Raw genomic sequence first — 12,375 nt, forward strand, 5'->3', positions numbered from 1 at the left:
GATTTTTGACTTTTCAAAAAGAGCTTGCTTGTATTCTTTTTGCCAATAATTTTGTTGTTTTGATCGAAGAATTCCAAATTTAATTTAATAAATCTTTTAAAAACTCAAAAGCAAATTAAATTGTTGTCCATGAAAACTTCTAAAGAATAGGAAGATTCATGAGATAGGACAGATGGATATAGTAATTGGGTTGTCCTATGAAGTTTAATTTTAGATCGATGTGAATAATCAATGTCAAGTACATATATTATATCCGTCAGTATTTGTTTGTTATAACTTCCAAAATGATATCAACAATAGTATGCACGTGTAACCAATTCAAGGGCAATGAGCATTGAAATGTTAATTCATTTGAACTACGCAATTTTAGGCAAAACGTAAAATTATACTCTTTTCGTCTCATATTAATTGTCATATATACTAAAAATAATTATCCCAAAATAATTGTCAATTTAAACAATTAAGAAAAAATTAATAATTTTTCTAACTTTATCATTAGCATTAATTATTCTATAATTAAAAGGTACATAAATAGATAAAGATTAAAAAATTAATAAAGGGTATATTAGTCAAATAACGTTCCTAATTAATATTTTTTTAAGAATTGTGTAAAATCTTATAATGACAACTAAAATGAGACGGAGGGGGGGGGGTAGTATTAAGTACTACGTCTAAAAAAGAATAACCTATTTTGACTTGACACGACATTTAAAAAAAAAAACTTTCAATCTTATGATTTTTAATTAAAGTTAGTTATATCGAATGTACCAAAATGTCCTTTATTCTTATAGCCTTTAAACATGTCACGTGAAAAACTGAAATTAAAATGTTGTCAATAAAAAAAAGAGGTGTTATAAATAAAATGACAAATCAACTTAAGAAGAGGAGGAGAGAGCAAATGCGTAATCTTATTGTTTTCTTCTCTTTTGTATATTCATTCATGCTTACAAGAATGCCTATAAGAAGAAATAAATTGTGGTGGAAACACATAATAGTGGAAATAAATTATGATGGAGGATAAAATATAGTGAAAACAAATTATGGTGGAGAATAACATGGACATATATTATTTTATAACAAGAAATCATTTTTTTAAAAATCAGACTAAAAAAAATAGATCATTATTTTTAAAATAAAAAAAATATTTAATAAATATAATAAATAGAATATATTCGAGAATAAAAATCTTAAAATTTGAATCCACCTCTAATAACCATCCGAAAAAAATGTTGGGCGTAAGAAAGATCAAAGATGGGTAATTGGTATCTGTCAAAATGTATAATTTCTCTCTTGTTTTGGTGTTTTATCACCTACCTTTCCCCTCTCTACGAACTCTATATATTAAGAGTAGGGAAGTCAACAATTCATAAAAAAAAAACATGGATTAAATTGAATTGTATGAATTAATTATTAGGTTTTCTTTAAATAAAATATATCAAAGATGAAGTAGCATTTTTTCTGTGCATTTGCATTTTTTTTAATATGAAATTTACTTGTATAAATAAGGGAAAATTATATAAATATACAATATTAAGAAAATATTTATCATCTATAGCAATAAAAAAAATTACTGAACACTTATAATACAGTTTTAATACATATTGCAGAGAACGATTTATAAAATATATATAATACAAGTTTTATAGATAGATAATACATTTATCACATACTTTAATAGACTTATAATACATTATGTCAGTTTCTTACTATACAAACATAATATATATTTTAAAACATTTATATTGTATGCATAATTCACTTTTAATACAAATATGGATTGATCATAATATTGTTATATATTGCTATAAATGATATTAAATAAAAAAATATCACTAAAATCAATAATTAATTTTTAAAAAACACTTAATCAAGTAATTTTTCCTAAATAATTTATCACACTTTCTATAATTTTCCTTTTTTAGAATTCAGAATATGTATCATGGGCCTGCCACTTTAGGCGCGAAGAGTAGTCCAATACGGCGGTACACACCTTTGACCAGAAAGTTATGTGGTGGTATAAAAATTAAATATTACTTACTATTAATTATATATATATATATATATATATTTTACACACTCTTAATATAATCGGAAAAAAAATTTGCACACCTTTTGCTGTATTCCCGGCTCTGCAAGTGTAATGGATCATTACTTATGGGTCGAGGAACATACACCTGGTGGTGTTTTTTTTAAAAAAAAAAAACTATTTTGCTGGTATATGTTATAAGTTGATAGTATCCAGATGTGACTTAGTATTCTTATCTCATGATTAAATAAGAAGAAAGATTGGTATTAAAATTGACTAGCTCTTTTAAGAAATGGTCAAGTCCTTAATCACTATTCTAGCAAGTTACAAAAAGATTTTAAAATTGTGATCTATATAATCACGTTCCATTACTTTCATTTGCATATTTCATTGGTGAATAATCTTAAAAAAGAATGGACACTTGTGGGTATTCGGAAGTTTGGATTGCAAGAACCATATATTAATCTTTTAATTGATTTAATCTTTCTAAATTTATTATGAGGAAAATGTGGTGAGTGATTTTTTAAACTTTTTTTTTTCATTTTGAAGTTATATTTAAATGTATACATAAAAAAATAATATCATTTTTAATTTAAATTTGAAATAAAATAAAAAATATTTGAAAGTCCTGCTGAATGTGAAAAATAAATAAATGAGGATGGTAATACTGGAAGCCGCCGCTGTGTCCTGGTTAGTTGTAGATTCATGTAACAAAGACCCAATTGTGCACTCTACTTCTGGACCCACTTGTGTCTTATTAACGTTGTCTTGGGTATTTTGAGCTTACATTAAAATTGTGTTTTACCAACTGAAAGGCACAAAATATAATGTTTTAAAATGGAAAGAGGATTTGGAATATCAATACTGGGTCATAAAATGTACAGAAATGTATATTGGGTCATAAAATCTATCAACCGACATAGAATAATTAGGAAAAACAATAAAACAAACAGAGTGTAGAGTTTATTTCGTAAATCAAACTATTCTAGAATAAAGTTATCTTTTTTTCTTTTACATAGAAAAATCTCATCTTTTGTTATTTCACTCTTTTATCATTCTAGATGATGTTGTTAACTTCTCTCTAAATTAAGCATTAATATCCAAAGAATTTATCGTTTTTAGACAGATAACGAAATTTGTTTAGCATATATAATAATTTTCGGGCACGTTATTTAGCATATATAATAAGACATGTAAATATTAGGTCGGATATGGCATTTTTGTTAAAATATATTAGATTTAATATTATCAAAAAAAAAATTGGCTTAAAGAATCAAGCTCCACATCACTAAATAGTGATCTAATAAATTTCTTTCCCATTTGAGAACAAAAGATAAGTGATATTTATGATATAAAAGAAAATATAATAATTTTATTCACCTATTTTCACTAGTCAAGTAAACACTTGAGAGTTTATTTAACCTTGCTGCTAAAAACTGATTATTGTTAAAAAATTCCTACTTAAAACTAAAGTATAAGTTAAAACTAAAGTATTTTTATCCCCCAAAAAAGTTGTTTTTTCTCACTCATGTGTATGTATTTAACACAAAACGACAACAAAAATTGGAAGTGGAGGATTAGGTGTGGCGGGGTAGAATTCTTTTTAAAATATATATATAAAAATAATATTTAAATTATTATTTGAAGGGGGAGGAGGAAGATGAAGTAGGAATTTTTTAAAAAAACTTTTATAGAAGAAATTTAGAAAATAAAAATAAAACAAAAAAAATTGCGGGGGGGGGGGGGGGGAGAGTATGGTGATAAAAAGTGGTGGAGTTGACTAATAAAAATATTTTATATTTTTTTTTGAGAGTGGATAGTAATACTTTAATAATAATAATAATAATCATAATCATAATCATAATAATAATAATAATAATAACAACAACAACAATAATAATAAGAACAACAACAACAACAACAACAACAACAACAATAATAATAATAATAATAATAATAATAATAATAGTAATAATAATAGTAATCAACAACAACAATAATAAGAACAACAACAACAACAACAACAATAATAATAATAATAATAATAATAATAATATTAATAATAGTAATCAACAACAATAATAATATTAATAATAGTAATCAACAACAACAATAATAAGAACAACAACAACAACAACAACAATAATAATAATAATAATAATAATAATATTAATAATAGTAATCAACAACAACAACAACAACAACAACAATAATAATAATAATAATAATAATAATAGTGTCAAACTACTTGGAAAAATAATGAATAAAACTAAGTGCTTTCATGAAATAATCCTAACATATTCTAGCTAATTAATCCTAACACATGCTAACTATAATAAATTTATATCATTAATCTAATTATTCTTATATACATACTAACTAAAAAAAAATAAGACTACGAATCAACTAAATATAAAACATGAAATAATTAAATAGAATAAAGCTGAGAAATATTTTACCTCTTTCCGGACAACAAGACTGAAGACGATGAGCGGAAGGCAACTTCACCACCACCCAAGAGCTTGATGAAACTCCAATCTACCAAAAAAATAAAATAAAAGATTAAAAATTTAGATTCGAACCTTCGTGGGTTCGACGTTATAAGAACACTGTTCTTAGCCTAAATTTTGACTTCAATCTCCTATTTTCCTTGAAGAAAAATATAGATTGAAAGCTAGAAATTTTCATAACTTTTAGGCTGGGGACAAGAGTCCAAAATCCTAGCCAAGTTAAAAAAAATTCTAACTTTGGGGTGGCAAAAAAAAACCTCCCACCTCTTCTCTTCTTAATAAGAATATAAGTCTTTATATAGGCTTCAAAAACTATAAATTTCCTTCTAATTTTCGATGTGGGAGTTTGAGTTTTTTTTGTTTTTTTTTTTTAGAAAAAAAAACGATTTTTAAAAAAAATACAAACTATAATTAAACTAACCTAAATATCATTCTATTTAGTTAAAAATAAAATCTATTTAAAGATGCTTCAAAATTTTAAAGAAACTTGATAGCTAATTTGCGTTGTAGAAGATCAAAATTGGGTGTCAACAAATATATTTTTTTCTTAATGGACATGAATTAAGTTAAATTGACACTTATTTTAAATGGAGGGAGTATCATATTTAAGGTCAGAAATTAAATAACATTTTGATTTTTTTTTATATATCTTTGATTTAAAATCACAAGATTTAATAATATCAAATCAAAATTAGACAAACAAATTCAAATATATGAAATATATTTTAATACTCAAATTTATTCTATGACACACGTGGATGCATATTTAGTTAAGGGCACCTCACTTCATAATTTTATTATTACGACATATCAAAACTTGTTATAAAATAAACTAACTTAACAATTTAAGAAAGAAAAAAGAGTAACAGAAAGAAAGAAAAGCAGAAGATAAAACGTATTTGTATATACTTTTCATTGCCAGAGACTAGCAATTTATAGGCAGAGTAAGAGGACAACGTATGTAGGACAAATGGGAGTGGAAAGAAAAGTCAAATTTAATTTGCATTTGTGGGTCCCACTTTATAAAGTGGAACATCTACTTGCTATTTCCTAATACTCTCTCTTGGATGTCCACGTTAATGTGTCTCATTAAAAACTTTATAAGAAACAATATACACAGTAGTTATTCTGAACCCCCATAGATGTTGTGCCTCGTTAAAATTTTATTAGGAAAAATTCAGTGTGAAAAAACCCAATGAAGGAAAAAGAATACACATAACTGATAATACACCTTGAGTGTTGCCTCATTAAAAATCCTGCTAGAAAAATCCAGTGGGACAAAATCTAGACTAAGGAAAAAAGAGTGCATCGCGTATTATACTTCCCCTAATGAAGATATTATTTAATATCTCGAAGATGACGCATTCCAATCCTGTATCTCAATTTCTCAAAAGTTGAAATTGGCAATGCCTTGGTGAACATGTCTGCTAAATTATCACTTGAACGAACTTGTTGAACATCTATTTCACCTTTCTTTTGAAGATCATGGGTGTAGAAGAATTTTGGTGAAATATGTTTTGTTCTGTCTCCTTTGATGTATCCTCCCTTTAATTGAGCTATACATATATCATTGTCTTCATACAATATTGTTGGAGTGTATCTTATCAAAGAAAGGCCACATGTTTCTTGAATGTGTTGAGTTATTAATCTTAACCAAACACATTCTCGACTTGTTTCATGAATGACAATTATTTCTGCATGATTTGAAGAAGTGACAACCATAGTTTGCTTTATTGAACGCCATGATATAGTTGTACCGCCACATGTAAATAAGTAGCCCATCTGCGATCGACCTTTATGGGGATCAGAAAAATATCCTGCATCTGCATAATCAATCAATTCTGACGTGGATTCATTTAAGTAAAATAATCTCATATTTGTGGTCCCTTGGAGGTATCTGAATATATGCTTAATTCCATTTCAGTGTCTTCACGTTGGGGAAGAACTAAATCTTGCTAACAAGTTTACTGAGAAAGCTATATCTGGTCTAGAATTATTGGCAAGATACATTAATGCACCAATTGCACTAAGGTATTGGTATTTCAGCACCAACAAGCTCTTCATCATTTTTATGAGGTTGAAATGGATCTTTATTAATATCAAGAGATCTCACAATCATTGGGGTACTCAATGGATGTGCTCTATCTATATAAAATCTCTTTAAAATATTTTCAGGATATGTTAACTGATGTACAATTATCCCATTTGTAAAATGTTCAATTTATAGATCAACAAAATTTTTTGTCTTTCAAAGGTCTTTCATTTCAAACTTTTTTTCAGACATTTTATTGCCTTTAAATTTTTTTTCGGAGTTCCAATAATATTCAAATCATTAACATATACTGCTATTATGACAAATTCAGATTCAGACCTTTTCATAAAGACACAAGGGCTAATTGGATCATTTTTATATCCTTCTTTTAGCAAATATTCGCTAAGATGATTGTACCACATGCACCCTGATTGTTTCAACTCGTATAAGAATTTCTAAAGCTTTATTGAGAAAGTTTATTGAGAATCCTCGTATGTTTCAAGCATGAACCCTTCAGGAATTTTCCTTAAAATGTCGTGGTCCAATGAGCCATATAAATAGGCAGTGACCATGTCTATTAGGTGCATTTCAAGATTTTCATGAATTATCAAATTCATTAGATACCTGAAGGTAATTGCATCTACCACATGCGAATATGTTTTCATATAGTCAATGTCAAGCCTCTGCAAAAAACCTTTGGCTACAAGTCGTGCTTAATATCTTACGACTTCATCTTTTTCATTTCGCTTACACACAAAAATTCATTTGCACCCTACTGGCTTGACACCTTCAGGTGTTCGAATAATTGATCCAAAAATTTCACATTTTTCAAGTGAAGTTAACTCTGCTTGAATTGCATCCTTCCATTTTGGCCAATTATTTCTCTGTCTACATTCATCGACAGATTTTGGTTCAAGATCCTTATATTGTTGTAATATTTCAATAGCAACATTATAAGCAAAAATATTATCGACCACAATATCATTTCGGTTCCACCATTTTCCTGTCGAGGCATAATTTATTGAGATTTCTTCATTCTCATTATTTTCAGATACTTAGACCTGCTCGATAGTATCACCATTTGTTGTGTCTCTGGGTTCTTCTTGAGTAATTGCCCCCAAATTATGATTATTTCGATCATTTATTTCTTTTCTTTTTCGAAATTTTTTATCTTTGGAACCAATTGATCTTCGACGTTTTAAGCGTGGCCTAGATTTATTTATCTGAAAAAGTTGTCTTACCGGAACATCAACTCGAACTTAAGCATTAGCAGTTGGGATATCAATTTAGTAACCCGTGGAAGATTAGTAAATGCATCCGGCAGTTGATTTGCAATATTCTGCAAATAAATTATTTTTTGAACTTCTTGCTTACATTAATTTGTTAGAGGATCTAAACGAGATAGTGATAATGAATTCCAATCTATCTCATTTTCCAATTGTTTATGTTCTCCCCTTAATGTTGGGTATATTGATTCATCAAAATAACAATTAGCGAATCTTGCCATAAATAAATCTCCAGTCATAGGTTCCAAATATTTTATAATAGAAGGAGATTCATACCCAATATATATTCCAACCGACATACAATAATCATTAAAGAATTGAGATGTAAATTCATCAGCATTATCAAGACAAATTGTCTTTATTGCATAATCTAGAAATTGTGCTCTTAACCTTATAATTTGAGCTAACAATCTCGCAAAAACCATGTTGCGAGTTGATAATAAGCACACATGTGACCATCTTGTAGATGCATCTATCAAGACCATATAATGTTATAACTACCCATTAGGTCGTTTTGAGTATTAGAAATTTTAGTTCATAAAAGAATCATTCCGTAAATTTTTAATCGGGTATTTTGGACTTTTCGATAATTATGATTATTTAGTTGAGGGGAAAACTTAGATAACTTATTTAATTAATGAGTTAAAATATTAATTTAATTAATACTCTATATCAATTATTAAAAAAAAAAGATAGAGTTTATTAATTTTGATACATAATTAAGTAGAAAAGAAAAGAGAAGAAATAGAGAAAAGGAAAAAAGCTCACCTGCACGGCGAACATCAAAAGGAAACCATTAAAGGCTGCAGGTAAGAGAATATATATATATATATATTATATAACCAATAACCAATAGTTGAATAGATGATATTATTTTATGTGTTTGTTACTTAGAGGATAGGAAGTATATATAATTTTTTTGACTCGATGTTGCTGCTACCACCGTACTATGTGGATTCTTAAGGTTTTGATAAATTAGTATAAGTAATTAAATATTAGGTGTATTGTATTATATGAATACCATTAAATTTATGTTATTTGGAGAATTAAGACCTAACCCTAGACTTGAGATATTAATTGGTATCAAAATTTAAGAATTGATTATAGAGTTGGGGTGAGTTGTTGGGTCTAGATTAAAGATATATATAATACTGGTGTCTACGGGTTCGTTTGCTTACGAAAATGGTATACTTGATAGATTAAAAACGTGAGGCATCAAAGAAAGGAAAATCACCGGTGAATTAGCTTGCTTAACTTCGATTCTTTGGTTGAGGTAGGTTATGGTTTATTCTTTATCATAGATAGACTCTTAATAGCGATGATAGTCATTGAGTAATGTGTGAAGTTTATTGTGCCTTTAATTATTGTGATTTGGATGGTTGATATGTTATTGTGATTGGTCTGAAATCCCGAGACCGTAAAATCCATAATCTTGAACTTGCCCTATCAAAAAAAATGATGCCTTAAATAAAGAAGACTTGATGAAATATTGTTAATGAAGTGGAATGTAATAATAAATAATGATAAATTAATCATATTTGGATCGGGTGTCATGTTCCGACACGGTATATTTGGATCAGATATCATGTTCCGACATGATATATTCGGATCGGATGTCACATTCCGGCATGGTATATTGGATCGGGTGTCATATTCCGACATGGTAATATTAAAGAAAATAAATTAAAATGACTTAATGTTACCCAATGTCCAATAATTTATTTCCCAAAAGAGCGTGATGTGGAGGCCTGAGTCCTCATGTGTGATCTTGATATTGTTGACTGGTTATATAATTGTTCATTGGTTGTCATCTGTTAAGTGCTATGGTTGATTTTCCGCTATTACTTTATGCATATTGATTTCTATTTCGGTCGATGATACCTACTCAGTACATGTTGTCCTATACTGACCCCTACTTATATTTTTCTTGTTCTATTTTGTGGAGTGCAGCGAGTGTTCGACCGACTTCGACTCGACCTCAGCTCTAGTCAGTCTCTAATTCGTCATATTTCAGGGTGAGCTATTCATCTAGCTCGTGATGGATTCTCTCGATTATGGCATGGTGTCCTTAGTTTTTGTACACATTATGTTATTTATTTATTCGGTGTTTGACATTTCCAGACTTAGTTTTACAAATTTAGATGTCCTTAATGTGATGACTTTCAGATTTTGGGGAACGTTATGTAATAGATTTTAGTGGCTTTTGTTATTTCTGACTTTAATAAGATTGAGCTTCCGCATTATTGTCGTGGTTTATAAGTTGAATTGTTAATGTAAGTTGAGGTTTGTATCGTTGGTTCTCCCACCTAGGAAGTTAAGTGTGGGTGCCACTCATGGCCCAGTTTAGGTCGTAACAAACTTTAAATGGTCCACATGAAGAGTGAATTGACCCACATATATCACCATGTATACGTTCTAAAAACGCAGGAGATTCAATCCCAATCTTAGTTGCTGATGGTTTAGTAATCAGTTTTCCTTGAAAACAAGCAACACAAGAGAATTCCTTAGATTGAAGAATTTTCTAATTCTTCAAAGTGTGTCCATGTGAATTCTTAATAATTTTGCGCATCATATTATAACCGAAATGACCAACGGATCATGCCAAATGATAAAATCATTAGAATCAGTAAACCTTTTATTTATTATGGCATGTGATTCAGTAGTACTAATATTTGTATGGTACAATCCAGAAGAAAGTGCAGGTAATTTTTCGTGCACAATTTTCTTCTCCGTATATAAAAGTATTCAACCTTTCCTTCGTTCGCAGTCTTAATATGATAGCCACTTTGACGAATAACCTTGAAACTTAACAGATTTCTTTAAGACTTACTACAATACAATGCATTATCAACTACCAATATTGTTCCTCCAGGTAGTAATAAGGCCGCTCTTCCAGAGCCTTCAATCAATTTTGTACTACTAGATATTGTATTGACATAGGCATATTTCATAATCAAATGGCAAAAATATTTCTTTTTTTTAATATCGTATGAGTTGTGGCACTATCCAAAAGGTACATATCTTCATTACTCATCTTGGATCCAATTGAAAACTGAGAAATTTCTTTTTTTCATAAAATAAAAATACATTATAAGAGATAAAATAAGTAACAATATTGCTAGAAAAACATAAGTCCTTTTTTTTCTTTTAAATAGATAAACGTAAAACATGATAATTAAAAGTACATAAAAACGACACCATATTGTAAATCATATAATAAAATTAAACATCAATTATAATCCCTAAAGAAGTCTTGAACCTCCAAATGAGTAATATCATTGAGGTCAATATTATCATTATGCGAAAATCTTGCCTCAACATTATTTTTAAACGCCAAGTGTGACTTTATCCGAGAATTAAAAGAAGAGGCACCACCTCTATTTGTCTTTCTTTGAAGGAATTTTAATAAAGCCTTACAAATAGTCAAGCGTTCGACATTCATTTTTCTAGTGGCCTTTCATGCCACAACGATGACAGTTACTTCTTGAAGGACCACTTTGAGAACTTATATTGTTCTTCCTTTTATGTTGACCACTACCACGATGATTATTATATCGTCTTCTGTCATTGTCACGTCCATTCATATTATTGTGGCCTTGATTTTTATTTTGTCTTCTTTCAGACTGATCATATGCTTCTATCACATTTGTTTTCGGTAACGGAGCAGTTCCAGTGGGACGAACTTCATGATTTTTCATTAAAAGAGCATTATGTTGCTCAGCCACCAGAAGGCATGAGATCAATTCAGAGTATTTTTGAAAACTTTTTTCACGGTATTGCTGCTGTAATATTACATTAGATGCATGTAAAGTAGTTAGTGTCTTTTTCAACATGTCCTCATCATTTATAGTTTCTCTACATAATTTTAATTGAGAAGTTATTCTAAATACAATAAAATTATACTCAATTACAGTTTTAAAATTTTAAAATCGTAAGTGCATCCACTCATAACGAGCTCTTGGCAATACCGCTGCCCTGAGGTGGTCATACCTCCCTTTTAAATCTTTCCACAATTTAAGTGGATTTTTCACTGTCAAGTATTCAACTTTCAGGCTTTCATCTAGATAATGACGAAGGAAATCATAGCTTTCGCTTTATCCTGACTTGATGCTTTATTTTCTTCGATTATAACATTACCAAGACCCTTAGCGGTAAGGTGGATTTCAGCATCAAGTATCCATGACAAATAATTTTTGCCAGAAATATCAAGTGCCACAAATTTCAATTTTGACAAGTTTGATATGATGAAAATTAATTTAAAAATAACAAGGACAACTAAAATTAAATTTCTTCAGTAGATATACCTGATATAGAAGTTAATTTTCTGAAAAAAATTAGAGTTTCATGTTGATAACATGTTATAAAATAAACTAACTTAACAATTTAAGAAAGTAAAGAGAGTAAGAGAAAGAAAGAAGAGCAAAAAATAAAACATATCTGTTTATATTTTTCATTGCGAGAGACTGACAATTTATAGCCAAAGTAAGAGAACAATGTATGGAGAACAAAGAAAAATAGAAA

The sequence above is a fragment of the Solanum dulcamara genome, chromosome 4, assembly GCF_947179165.1.
Source record: "Solanum dulcamara chromosome 4, daSolDulc1.2, whole genome shotgun sequence".
NCBI lineage: Eukaryota > Viridiplantae > Streptophyta > Magnoliopsida > Solanales > Solanaceae > Solanum > Solanum dulcamara.